The following is a 12,668-nucleotide window of genomic DNA, read 5'->3' as shown; positions in this document are numbered from 1 at the left end:
GGCATCTTAGCGCCTTGACTGAAAAGCCCTTCCTCTGTACTTAGGTCTCCCATGGCCATCTCCTTAAATGAGGGCGGGTTGCATCTGGCTTCAGTGTCTACATTGGAGAAGTGGGATCCATGCAGGTATCGGGCAGCTGAGAATGTTAAATTCTATCAAGCACCTAAAACGCCCTGGGTCAGGTGTCATGTAGAAGCAACCAGCGAGTTTATTTTCAGTCCCAGGGTTTACAGTTTCATGACAGTCTGGAAACTACTGTTTCGTCTACAGCCTTCATTAGTCCTGATTTTATGAAGTACTGAGGATGACTTAATTCCCCAAATAGCTTTATTTAGATTCTTATGTTTATTTATGCGTGGGTGACCCCGGCCACTGTTGGCTTGGCCCTCCTCTTATTGTGCTCAGTACATACCTCGATTACTGAGAACCTGCTGGTCCCACACTATCTTCGTTTTCACCTCCAGACAGAGAAAGGGTGATTTGGACAAGGCCTAACATGCCGAAGATTAAGCCCTGGGCGGGGTGGAGGCTTCATTCACAGGCTTGGGTCCAAGCTCTCCAGGGCAAGCTCGGCCGCTTCTGCTTGAATTGCCAGAGCATGGGAGCCGGCGCTGGGCAGTGCTCCTCTTCTGTGCTCTAGTGAACTCTTCAATCGAGTCCTCTTCGGATGGTAGAGTACATCCCAAAGGTCCTCCTCCCTGTCCCTTCTAAGCTTTCAGGGACCCTCCAGCCAGGCGTAAGACGCGAGGGTGTCCAGCCGCAGTTGCAAGGCTCCGTGTCTAGGTCTGTTCTGAGCCGGCTGCCGGGCCTGCCCTGCGGGGGGTCCCGGGCCCGCCTCCCGCCCACGTGGCCCGCCCGGCCTCCTAGGCTGCGGCCCCGCCCCGCCCCGGGGAGCCGTCCCCAGTCACCGTTGCAGCCCTGTGCTCCAGCCCAGCTGGGCCCAGCCAGCAAGACGCGGAGGTGAGAGCAGCAGGCACGTCCTGTCCCGCGACCCTCCCTTCACCCGCCGTCCCCACTGGAGTAGGGTGCCACGGCCACCCTGGGGTGCGTTGGGTGGACAGCGCCACCGCTTGTCTCTGCCAGCCTCTGCTCCTGCCGGGGATCCTAACTTCGGTCCCCTGATAGCTACGGGGAGAAAGTTCCCGGAGCTACTTCCGGAGGAAAGAGGCGCCACCTGTCTGGGGCACACCCTTTTGTTGGACTTTTCCAGGTTAGTGTCGCGATGTCAGTGTCTCTGGCCACTTGGCAGGGACCCGGGCACCACCACAGCCAGCCAGGATCCTTACTTACGCGGGAGACCGAGTGTGTTAAACTGAGCAGTGGACCGTCCTGAGGTGGGAGGCGCCCGCCCAGGACTTTAAGGTGATAGGAATGCCTTTGTAGCCAGAAGCTAGGGTGGAAGTGGATGCGGTTTCCTAGGGCTTTGCGTGGTGGAGGGCTGCCCTGGCGCTAGCAGCTGTCTCACCCTGGCTGGAAGGTTGCGGGAACGGAGCAGCTCGTTCCTAGAGAACTTGGCTGGCTGGCTGGCTCGGTTTATTGCCTGGACTAGGCTCGCTTCCAGAACTTGGCAAGGATGTGAGAACTGCCAAACAGCAGTTGTCCGGAATGCACCGGTGGAAACTGGAGGGCTTTCTTGCACTACGCAGGTGTACACCTTGTTCCCTAGAGTGTGGAAGAGGACTTTGCTGAGCTTGTGTTGGCTATGTCATAATTACATTGCACATCTGTGCTGCACATTGTCATCTGTAAGAGAAGGGGGAGCTAGCATGAGCTTTAAAGGCTTCATAAGGGTATGCGCCCACCGTACTGATCGGCTCCTGGTGAAGTCTCCTCTTTGGGGGTGTTCTTGTTATGGCCGATGATGTCAGTGTCCTGGTGGGCTCACATCTTCAGATTCCCAGGAAGGTGACATGCAGGTACACCTAGCTCCACGGTGCTCTATTCAGATTAGAAAGCTTGGCTTTGCAAGAATGCCTCCTATAGTTAGCCAGTTTGTGCAAAGCGTTTCTCGGATGTCTGGGAATGTGGGATTAGACATGACCTTTGTCAAGGATATTGCTGGGAAAAGGGTCTTGGGTGCTCTGGAAACTACTGGTGTTTGCTTTGGGAGTCGGAACAGATGAGATTTCACTTGAATTCTGCCTAGCGTTAGGGCCCGGACCAGCTGGCATCCCCTAGTCTCTAAGCAATGAGTCTATTTAAGGGCTGGGGTCTGCTCTTGTCTCTCTCGACCACGCTTTCATCTGAGCCGAATGAGTATCCTCTTGCATCATTGGGATCTTCCTGGACTGCACCTGTTTAGTTTCTTTCTTGAACGTTGCAAACAGGAGTGCTCCAAGCTGCCTGCGTGCCACAAAAGTGGATTCTGAACCATCCAGATCCCTCATTTTTAGGGAGTGGAGATGATACACGTGTGCTTTATGCATTGGCTCCGAGCACACTTTGATATGGAAGATTCATGTCTGCCTGAATATGAGAAACCCCTAGCAAGGACTCTCTGGGCAAAGATGATGGCAGGGCCAGGGTTAGGGATCATAAGCATTTGAAGGCCTGGAGGATGGGGTGTAATTAATGGAAATCTGAGTTTGGGTGTCTAAGCCTCCCAAATGCTGGGATTCCAAGTGTGAGCCACTGATCCCCAGGATGAGAGCCTTTAAAAATTGTGCTGAATTGCTTTGATGGCAGGGAACTTAAAACCTCCTGGCCCAGCTGGTTGTAGTTCAAATAGTAAAAACCCAGAGACAGATTTTGGGGTTCAATTTGATGATCAGATAAGCAAAATAGCAAAGTCACTAGAGAGCTCTTACCTCCATGAAATCTTCACACTGAAAGAGGAGTGAGTTCCTGTCTCATCCCACCTTATGTTTCTCTCTAGTGATGGGATTAAAGGCGTGCATCGCCACTGCCTGGCCTGTATGGCTGACTAGTGTGGCTGCTTTGCACTGACCTTCAGGCAAGCTTTATTTAATAAGATACAAATGAAATATCACTGCATTCCTCCTTTTGGTCTAAAATAAAAAAGGCTATAACTAACATAAGAAAACTATATACAATAAGTACAATAACTATATATAATATATAGGCAATAAAAAAATCAACAATGTCAAGTCCATTTGCATTTGACAAATTCAGAGAAAATACTCCATTATCTATCCTATCTTGGTGAACCCAAAGTCTTGTACCTAATTTACTTTCTATCATAACTTGCTTATCTAGTAAACAAGGAAAACTGTTACTGTAACTATCTAGTCTGCAATGTCCTCAGAGATCCAAGAAGGAAATAATATTAACTGAGTAAGCAGAAAGTGTGAGCAAGCAACTTCCAAAAAAATGTGAGAAATGACAGAAACAGCTGGATACCTGGACAGTCACCCATCTGCAATAGATGGGACATTGGTCTTCAGCCTACAGGCCTAGAATATCTGACAGATTTTTTTCTATGAAGCAGAGTTTTTGAAGGAGTGTATCACCTTATCTGGGCAATGTTTGGCAGTCACTTTCTTTTGTGTCCTGCTTGTCCAACTAGGACAGCATACTGTCAGCAGTCAAGGCAAGGGCATTTTCTTCCCAGTGGCTTACATTTGCCACAAAGATAGTAAATTCCATGTGGAGTTTCCTCAGTGCCCATCATCTTCTCTGAAGTAGATTGGTGCTGCCAGGAACAGACATGTCTCATTGTCAGAGAGAGAGAGAGAGAGAGAGAGAGAGAGAGAGAGAGAGAGGAAAAATAGAACCAGTGTTATTAAAACATCTTAAATGTTTAATTCTGTAGATCTCTGAACTGTTTGATGATGACCTGTCTATTTAAACTATATCTTTGTTTGATGGTGAGTGAAAACATATCTAATGTGCCCATAAGTTTGATTGTAATAGGTGATTAGCTACTAATCTGCATTTTCTTATTAGCCTAAACAGTTGTTAATACTAGCTTTCAAGGACTAGAAATTTGCATTACATTGTTAAATGAGGTATAGAGGTACAATACCTTGGACAAGACTAAAAACATATGTACTTATGTTTTAACAAATTAATCTCAAATTTGTATCAATATACAAAAATCCAATCCAGTGTAAAACACTTAATTTTAGTTTTCTAAAATTAGGTTTAATAATATTTCCTTTTACCCTATCATATCTATATTCCCCTTTTTTCTATTCAGAACAAGAACCTTGAATCTAATTTCCTTTATTTAGTTTTTTTCCTGACCATTACCAATAACAACCCATAAACAACCCACTTAAACAATGACAAATATCCATAATCCATTGAATGACCAAAAACCACACACCCCACCTCTTGGGAATGTGGGTGTCATATTCTTAAAATTACTTCCTGCTGTCTGGGGGTGATGGTATCTTTAAGGGATCCTGAAAAGAAAAATTTGGGTTAATTGTCAAGTCCTGGGAGAGTGAGCTGTATCATTTGTTGTTCAGTCTCTGTGTAATGGGAAATTGTAGGTCTTGGCTCAAGTCCTGGCTAGAGCAGTCTGCTATCAGATGGTATTTTTCGGCTTGTGGTGTTAACATAGTCCTGGAGGGATTGTCCTTGTGGAACCCCATCCTCCTTATGGAGACTTCAAAGGTCGCTGCTAGGCATGCTCATGGTTCACTGCAGAAAACTGATAGAGACTCAAACCTGAAATTATGTATAGGAAGGCAGATGAAACCTTTTTGTAGAATTAGTTAGTACTCTATATGACCACTAATATCATGACAAAAAGTTTAAAATATATATATATTTATCTTATAAATCTTATACCTTAAAAAAACCTGTTAGAGAGCCAATATAAAAATCAAAGGATTATGAGATTAGTAGCAATAAAATAGTCCTCAAATATTTGTTTTTCTCTGTCCCATATCAGGTGACTCTTCTGACATGAGACAGAGATTTTGGATTTCACTTAATAAGCGTACTTGGGTTTAGAGAACGAGAGAGCCACACTCCAACTCCAGAGCCAGCTTTAATCTTTAACTGGACTGGGACTGAAAAAGACCATTTGCACTATATGTCTGTAGAGAACAGCAGAAACAAATATTTGGGGAAGATTTATGAAATTTTATCCTGTTGGAAATGTGATATACCAATAGACCAATTTACTCTTGTTCTTTAGACATTTTTTTTCTGGGTGTTTTGCCCTTTTTCTTCAGATGTCTCATTTGTCCGGTGGTCTTCAGATTCATTAGCTCAATGCCTTTATTATCCTAAAAAGACAGAAACAAAACCCTTCCCCACGCCTAATTTTGGGGAGATTCTCCTTGGGCAAGTTATATTTGATCAAATGAAAAATGGCCAAGGTGCTTAATGAACTATTGTCTCTTCTAATTAAGAGGTGTCTCTTGTTCAAATTGAACTTTTATCAACTTTCATGGTATCCATAGATTTTCTCCTCCTGTGGAAACAAAAGGAAAACCCCTTCCCCAATGTAACACATGTTCTGGTTTCCATTCTGCTGTCAGTACATCTTCAAAGTATATTGGCTGATTTAATTCTGTAGTTTTTCTACTATCCAATGACTCTCCACAGCTGTTCCTTCCTCATTAGCATTTAGAAAATTCAAAGTTAATAAAGCATTATGCCATCTATTTCTGGGGGTATTTATCATCCCTTTCTGTTTATTTAACATATCCTTTAGAGTTTGATTTGATTTTTCTATAATTGCCTGCCCTGCAGGTTTGTGTGGAATACCTGTAATATGCTTTATCTTATAATAAGCAAAAATCAAAAAACAAAAAAATGTTTTATTTTTTTAGAGACATATGCTGGAGTATTATCTTTCTTTATTTGTACAGGTATACCCATGATGGCCATAACTTTTAGCAAATGTATGATTACTGAATCAGCATTTTCTGAACTTAAAGCAGTTGCCCATTGAAAACCTGAATAGATATCAATGCTGTGGTGTACATATTTTAGTTTTCCAAATTCTACAAATTGGAACAGTCCAGTTGCCAGAAATATATGTTAATTTATGGTTTGTTTCTGAGTTTGGGTGTATATTAATGAGTATTCCGTTGCTGTAATAAACCATGTTTCCACAAATTCATTGGTATGTTAGCCACAATGGTTTTAATATTCCTCTCTGTCCTTCTGACCCTATATGTTTAATCCATCTTACTCTCTGCTTTACCTGAGATAATGTTTCATTCCCTCAAAACTGAACATTTATATCCTGAAGAGGCCAATTTGGATGCCAAGATTCTGATGAAATTATTGTTACATCTGCACCTGTGTCTATCAGAGCTTCAATGATAATGTTATTTATTCATATTTTTAATTTTGGTCTTTGTTCATTTATAGAAGTTTGCCAAAATATTCGCTTTGTGGTTTCTCCTGAATTTTTTATTCTATCTTTATAGATGTTCTGTTATCCACAGTAGTATGGTTTCTCACTATAGGCATTAGGTTCTTCAATTGCTCTGGGAAGGAGTTTCCTTTATGATGGCAGGAAACAACTAAACTGGATTTGGCTTAGGAACCTGTGAGAGGCCATTGTGGAGTTTTCCAATGGCAAAGGATTACCTTGAATATTCCTTGTTGACCGACACTCATTAGTCAATGTCTGCCTTTGCCACACCTTCCGCATAATCCAGAAGGGAGGGGCATTCTGAATGGATTATTCTTAGAAAAAAACTTTGTTTCTAGGAATGCCTTTTCTGCAATTATTTTTTACAGTGATCCTGTTTGTCATACTTATAGCATTTGACATTTCAACTTTTTCTCAATACTCTGGAAATCACCTCTCCTATCTATGTACCATCATGATCATGAGATTCAATATTAATTTTATCACAGATCCATTCCTCCAAAGGTGCTGGCCTTGCCTTTAATGGCCTAATTATCCTTTTGCACAGGATATTGTCATTTTCCAAAGCCAGAGATTCAATTATTTTTTGTCTAGCCTCTGAATTTGGTATCATTCTATTTACTGCCGAAGTCAATCTTTGTAAGCAATCTGTAAAGGCTTCCTTTGGGCCCTATGTAACTTTAGTAAATGACTCAATTTTCTTTCCTATTTCTTCAATTCTGTCCCAAGCATTCAAAGCTGCTGCATGTCATAAATCCAGGATGTGGACAGCATATACAGCCTGCCTTTCCATAGTAGCAGAGTCTTTTTTTCCCCAATAATTTGATTTTGCGAGATTTCTCTACCTCCAGCTTTACTCTGTTGTCCAATAACCTTAGCCTCTTCTCTGAACCAGGTTCTCCATTGTAATTGCGGACCAGGCTCTAAAACAACATTAACCAATTCTATTCAGTCTTTAGGGATAATTCTATTGCCAACTGACCATGAGTTTAACATTTGCTTCACAAAAGGTGAATGCATGCTATATGAGACTATTGCTTCCTTGAATCTCCTTAAATCTAACATTGGCCCAGAAGTCCAGTTAGCTATAACAGAGCCTCTGCCATTTGGTAATTCCTGTAAGGTTACTGGATATATTAAGGTTGGTTGTATGAAAACCTTAGGCTGTTCCTCACTGTTCTTATAATGCAATGCTAAAATTGACTCTCCATTAAATTCCTCTGTCTGGATTTGAACATCTCTGTGATCTGTTTTATTAGGTTTTTCTAAGGTCTGTATATTAGCACTCAAATTAGGAAACTTTTTTAGTGATAAGATAAAATGATGAAGCTGATAATATTTACAGTTCACATTACAAAATCCCATTTAATTAGTTATCCTCTCATGTAATGGTTCCATTTTCAAACTGTCTAGCATACTATCATACAGAGACCCAAGTCCCTCCATTGTAATGGTTTCTCCTTTTTTAATGTGGGGAAAAAAACTCTCTCTTTTAACTAATTCTTCCCTTTAAAATTCCCAATTGTCTTACCAAATCTACTGACAATGTTGATGTGAGGGCGATTGCTGCTGTGAAGAACAGCAAACTCCTGCCTGGATCATGGCAGTTACCTTGTTTGCCAGCAATCCAAGAAGGGGGTTCAGGGAGAGCCCGCAAGCCATGGTGCAGAGGGAGAGGAAGAGGAGGAGGAAGAGAGAGAGAGAGAGAGAGAGAGAGAGAGAGAGAGAGAGAGAGCTGTTTCAAAAACACAGGGTTTCAAAAAAAACACATGTGGCGGTGTGTGTGTGTGTGTGTGTGTGTGTGTGTGTGTGTGTATGCTTGAAGGCAGAACCAGCCAGTCTAGGACTGGTGAGTCCTGTGGCGTTTGGAGCCCAGGGGCTTCTGGAGTTTGGGTGGCAGCTGGAGAGTTTCAAAGAGGCTACAACCAGAAAATCCCAAACTCCCTCAGAGGCTTGGAGAAAAAGAAAAGAAAGCCTATAGGGGTGGGGTTGGAGCCCTCCATGCAGCTGTGACCTGTGCCGTGGGCTAAAAAGCACAGGCAAACAGCTTTTTTTGTGAATTCATATCTCAAATATTGGTCGCCAAATACAGCAGAAATAATAAAAACCCAGAGACAGATATTGGGGTTCTGTTTGGGTTCCTGAACATCAGAAAGGCAAACCAGCCAAGTCACTAGAGAGCTCTTACCTCCTTCAGACTGAAAGAGAGTTCCTGTCTCATCCTGTCTTATAGTCCTCTATAGTGCTGGGATTAAAGGCGTGCACCACCACTGCCCATCCTCCATGGCTCTGATTGTCAGGCAAGCTTTCTGTATTAAAACACAGATGAAACATCATTATAGCTGGTTCCATTGACAGAAAGTTGTGGGGACAAAGGATCAGAGTCCCATGCTCTTTGAGGAGGACAAGGTGTGGGCTCCAGATTTAATGCTGCTCTTGTCCTTCCTGTCTGTTTTACTTCCTGATCATCCTTCCGTCCCCGAGCTCCCGGTGCCTTAACCAGAACTCAGAAGGCCACTGAGACCCTGTCGGAAGAGGGGAAGCAAACAAGGAGGTTCTCAGGAGGGTGAGGCAGGAGGATCACGAGTTCAAGGCAAGCCTGTCTCCAGAAACCAGGATGGGCAGTGTGAAGGGGCCAGGGAAAACACACACACAGACACGGACACACACACATACAAGCAAAGGTCATTGCCATAATTTAGAGACCTCAATTCCCTCAAGACCAAATTATGTATCGCTCAGGCCCCTGATACTGCGTGGGATGTGGGGAGCAGGGGCTTTGGCTTTTCGTTTTCTGTGTTTGCGTTTCTGTTCATTTACTAATCTTTTCTGAATTATTCCTTAATCATTTTTTAATTTTTTTTATTGAGAAAAGGAGAAAAAAAAAACAAGTTTCCACCTCCTCCCAGCCTCCCATTTCCCTTCCCCTCCTCCCACCCTTCTCCCCCTCCTCCCACCCTTCTCCCCCTCCCCCCACTCCTCTCCCCCTCCCTCTCCAGTCCAAAGAGCAGTCAGGGTTCCCTGCCCTGTGGTAAGTCCTAGGTCCTCCCCGCTCCGTCCATATCTAGGAAGGTGAACATCCAAACTGGCTAGGCTCCCACAAAGCCAGCACATTAGGGAAATGCAATACCACTCCTGGGAATCATTTTTTTTTCATTGTGGTCTTTATTGTGTTTATTGAAAATTGACTTTGGACCCATTTTCTTAAGGTTTTCCTGCAAGTATTCTCTGATTTGTATCACCTGGTATCTGTAATCAGAGAGAAGGGAAATGACGTAGCCATGTGGTTCTGACTCACTGAGGGGTCTTCTTGGGAGACACACACACCACACACATACACACCTCACACACCACACACATACCACACACACCACACACATGCACACCATACACACACCACACACATACCACACACACCACACACATACACACCATACACACACCACACATACACACACACCACATACACACATCACCACCACCACACACATACACACACATACCACACACATATCACACACACACACACCACACACACCACACACATACACACCATACACACACCACACACACACCATACACACACCACACATACACACACACCACATACACACACCACCACCACCACACACATACACACATACACCACACACATGTCACACACCACACATACACACACCACACACACATACCACACACCACACACACCACACATATACACACACCACTTACACACACCACAAACACATACACACTACCACACACATACCACACATACAACACACACATACACACATACCACACACACCACACACACACATACACCTCACACACCACACATATACACACACCACATAGTTAAGCAGCATTTATAAACAAATATTTTTTAGCAGCTGTTGCTCTTTCCTCAGCATTCAGATAATTCAAAGAGAGCATAATAGCATACAGTATCAAAAGTCTCTGTGTATTTTCCATCTTTGTGCGCTTTATTTTAACCTCTATTTTGTTTATTTTTACTTTTATTTTTTGCTTTTTGACACAGGTTCTCTGTATCTTTGACCTGGAATAACTCTGTAGACCAGGCTGTCCTTGAACTCTCAGAGATCCACCTGTTTCTGCCTCACAGGCATTGGGATTAAAGGTGTATGCTACTACACCTTGAATTCACAGAGGTCAATCTCCCTCTGCCTCCCAAGTGTTGGGATTAAAGGGGTATACTACCACACCCAACTACCCTCTTTCTTCCTTTTTTTACTTTTAAAAACTTTTAACTTTTAGCTTGCATATATTTTTAACACACTGTAAATCATTTAAAAGTTTTCTTTGTCTTTGAATCTCTTTTTACTGTCTGACCACTTGAGCCTTTAAATTACAGAGCAATATGGGTAGGATTAAAGCCATGACTTTGGCAGCTAGATCCAGCCCATTTTTTAGCTTTCCAGCCTCATGGCGGATGTACCGGCTGCAGCTGCATTTACTGCCACAAGTCTTTGGCGTTTCAAGGTCCTTGCCAGCAAACAAACTACAACACTCAAATGCTCACTCTGTAGCTGACCTCCTGCCTCAAAGAGTCAGAGTTTGCCCTGGCAGGACGGCCCACAAAGTCGGCATTTTTAAACGGCGCAGCTTTTTTCCTGCTACGGCTGAAAACCGAAAAGCATGCATTCAGCTTTTCATCAACACCGTTTAAGTGTTTCGTGGCAGGACCTCTTAATGAGCTGCAGGGTTTTGCAGCTAAAGCTGAGTCAGGAAGCCTCTCTTAGGTGAGAGTGCTTGCTTGCCTCTAGCAAGCAGAGCAGACCTGAAAGATTGCTGCTACCAAGAAAACATGCTTTACTCTTTCCCAAGCTTTCTCAGGCTTTCAGTGGATTCAGTTGTCCACACGTCTGGGTGCCATTCTGTAGTAATAGGAGTGGCGGGGCCATGTCCCCAGCACCCCGGCCGCCTGCTAGCTTATGCCTCGAAATAATTACACGACACTGTATTCTTTTAAACACTGCTTGGCCCATTAACTCTAGCCCTTACAGGCTAATTCTCATATCCCAATCAACCCATCTCTAATAATCTGTGTAACATCAGTCTTACCGGGAAAGATTCTAGCCTATGTCCATCCTGGGTCTGAGCTTCATGCGTCTGCCTCAGAGAGCAGAGCTATGCGTCTGCCCGAGAGAGGGGAGCATGGCGTCTCTGAGCTCACTTCCTCTTCCTCCCAGCATTCTGTTCTGTTTACTCCACCCACCTATGTTCTAACCTATCAGGGCAAGCAGTTTCTTTATTTAATTAACCAATGACCTTCCTCCATCACCACACACCACACACATACTACACACCACACACACACACCACATACATACACACATACTACACACCACACACATACACACATACCACACACCACACACATATACACACACCACACACACACATACACGCATACCACACATACCACACACATCACACTACATATACACCCCCACACATCTCTCTCTCTCACACACACACACACACACACCACACAGAGGACTGGGAAGTAGTATTTTAATTGTTTTGTTTTGAAACAGAGTCTTGATGCAGAGCCAGGCTCGCCCTGAACTGTCCATCCGCCTGGTTCGGCTTCCTGAGTGCAGGGATTAAGAAGTATGTGCCAGTACGCCTTGCCAAAGATCGTTGTTGTGTTTGCTTAATCAGAGCGGGCTTCACTCTGTAGCATAGGGTAACCTGGAACTCACTGGGAGCCCAGGCTTGCCTTGACTTTGTGGTAATTCTTCCAGCGATCATCCCAAATCCTAGGGTTGTAAGCGTAAACCGCCATGGTTGTTCTCTCATTTACATAGGGGCTTGAACCGCGTGGCTCAGTTTACTGACTGCGCTCAGGCAACACTACAGAGGTCTGGGCATTCAACTCAGTGGAAGAGCATTTTCCCAGCATGCGCGGAAGTTCCAGGTTTAATCCCCAGCACCACACAGAAAGAGTATGGGGAGGGGACTCTGTGCTACACCCTGTTTTGATGCTGAGTTCCCATTGTCCAGCGTATGAGCAGTATTCTTCCCCCTGGACTTGGCAGCCCGGTGGTGGAGACAAGCAATAGAAAACTAGATGTAGAGATAACCACAGAGCGATGGTGACTGGGGAAGGGAGGGGTCCCCGAGTGGTGGCATGGAGGCACAGCTTGGTTTGGTCTCTCTGAGAAGGTGTATTTGAGTAGAAGCCTATCTGTGTGAGCCTGTGGGCGTATGGGCAAAGGCAATGCTTATGATACTCAAGGATGGCCTTTCTTTTTTTGTTTTGTAATTTTTTTCCTTTTTCTAGACAGGGTTTCTCTCTGTAGCCCTGGCTGTTCTGGAACTCAGTGTGCAGACCAGC

General features: G+C 44.0%; 1 protein-coding gene across 1 annotated transcript in view; it reads left to right on the top strand.

Moving 5' to 3' along the window:
* The first annotated feature begins 912 nt into the window (after nucleotides 1-912).
* Arhgef3 (Rho guanine nucleotide exchange factor 3) overlaps nucleotides 913-12,668 on the top strand; it is a 283,256-nt gene continuing 271,500 nt past the window's right edge. Inside the window, exon 1 of the mRNA XM_041662549.1 lies at nucleotides 913-1,210. The gene's annotated coding sequence lies outside the window, so the exon portion shown is untranslated. The remainder of the gene's footprint in view (nucleotides 1,211-12,668) is intronic.

This window comes from Microtus oregoni, unplaced genomic scaffold (assembly GCF_018167655.1).
Source record: "Microtus oregoni isolate MIOR12 unplaced genomic scaffold, Mior012 000013F_ref0000133, whole genome shotgun sequence".
NCBI classification, from domain to species: domain Eukaryota; kingdom Metazoa; phylum Chordata; class Mammalia; order Rodentia; family Cricetidae; genus Microtus; species Microtus oregoni.
This window is presented reverse-complemented; position numbering and strand designations above follow the sequence as displayed.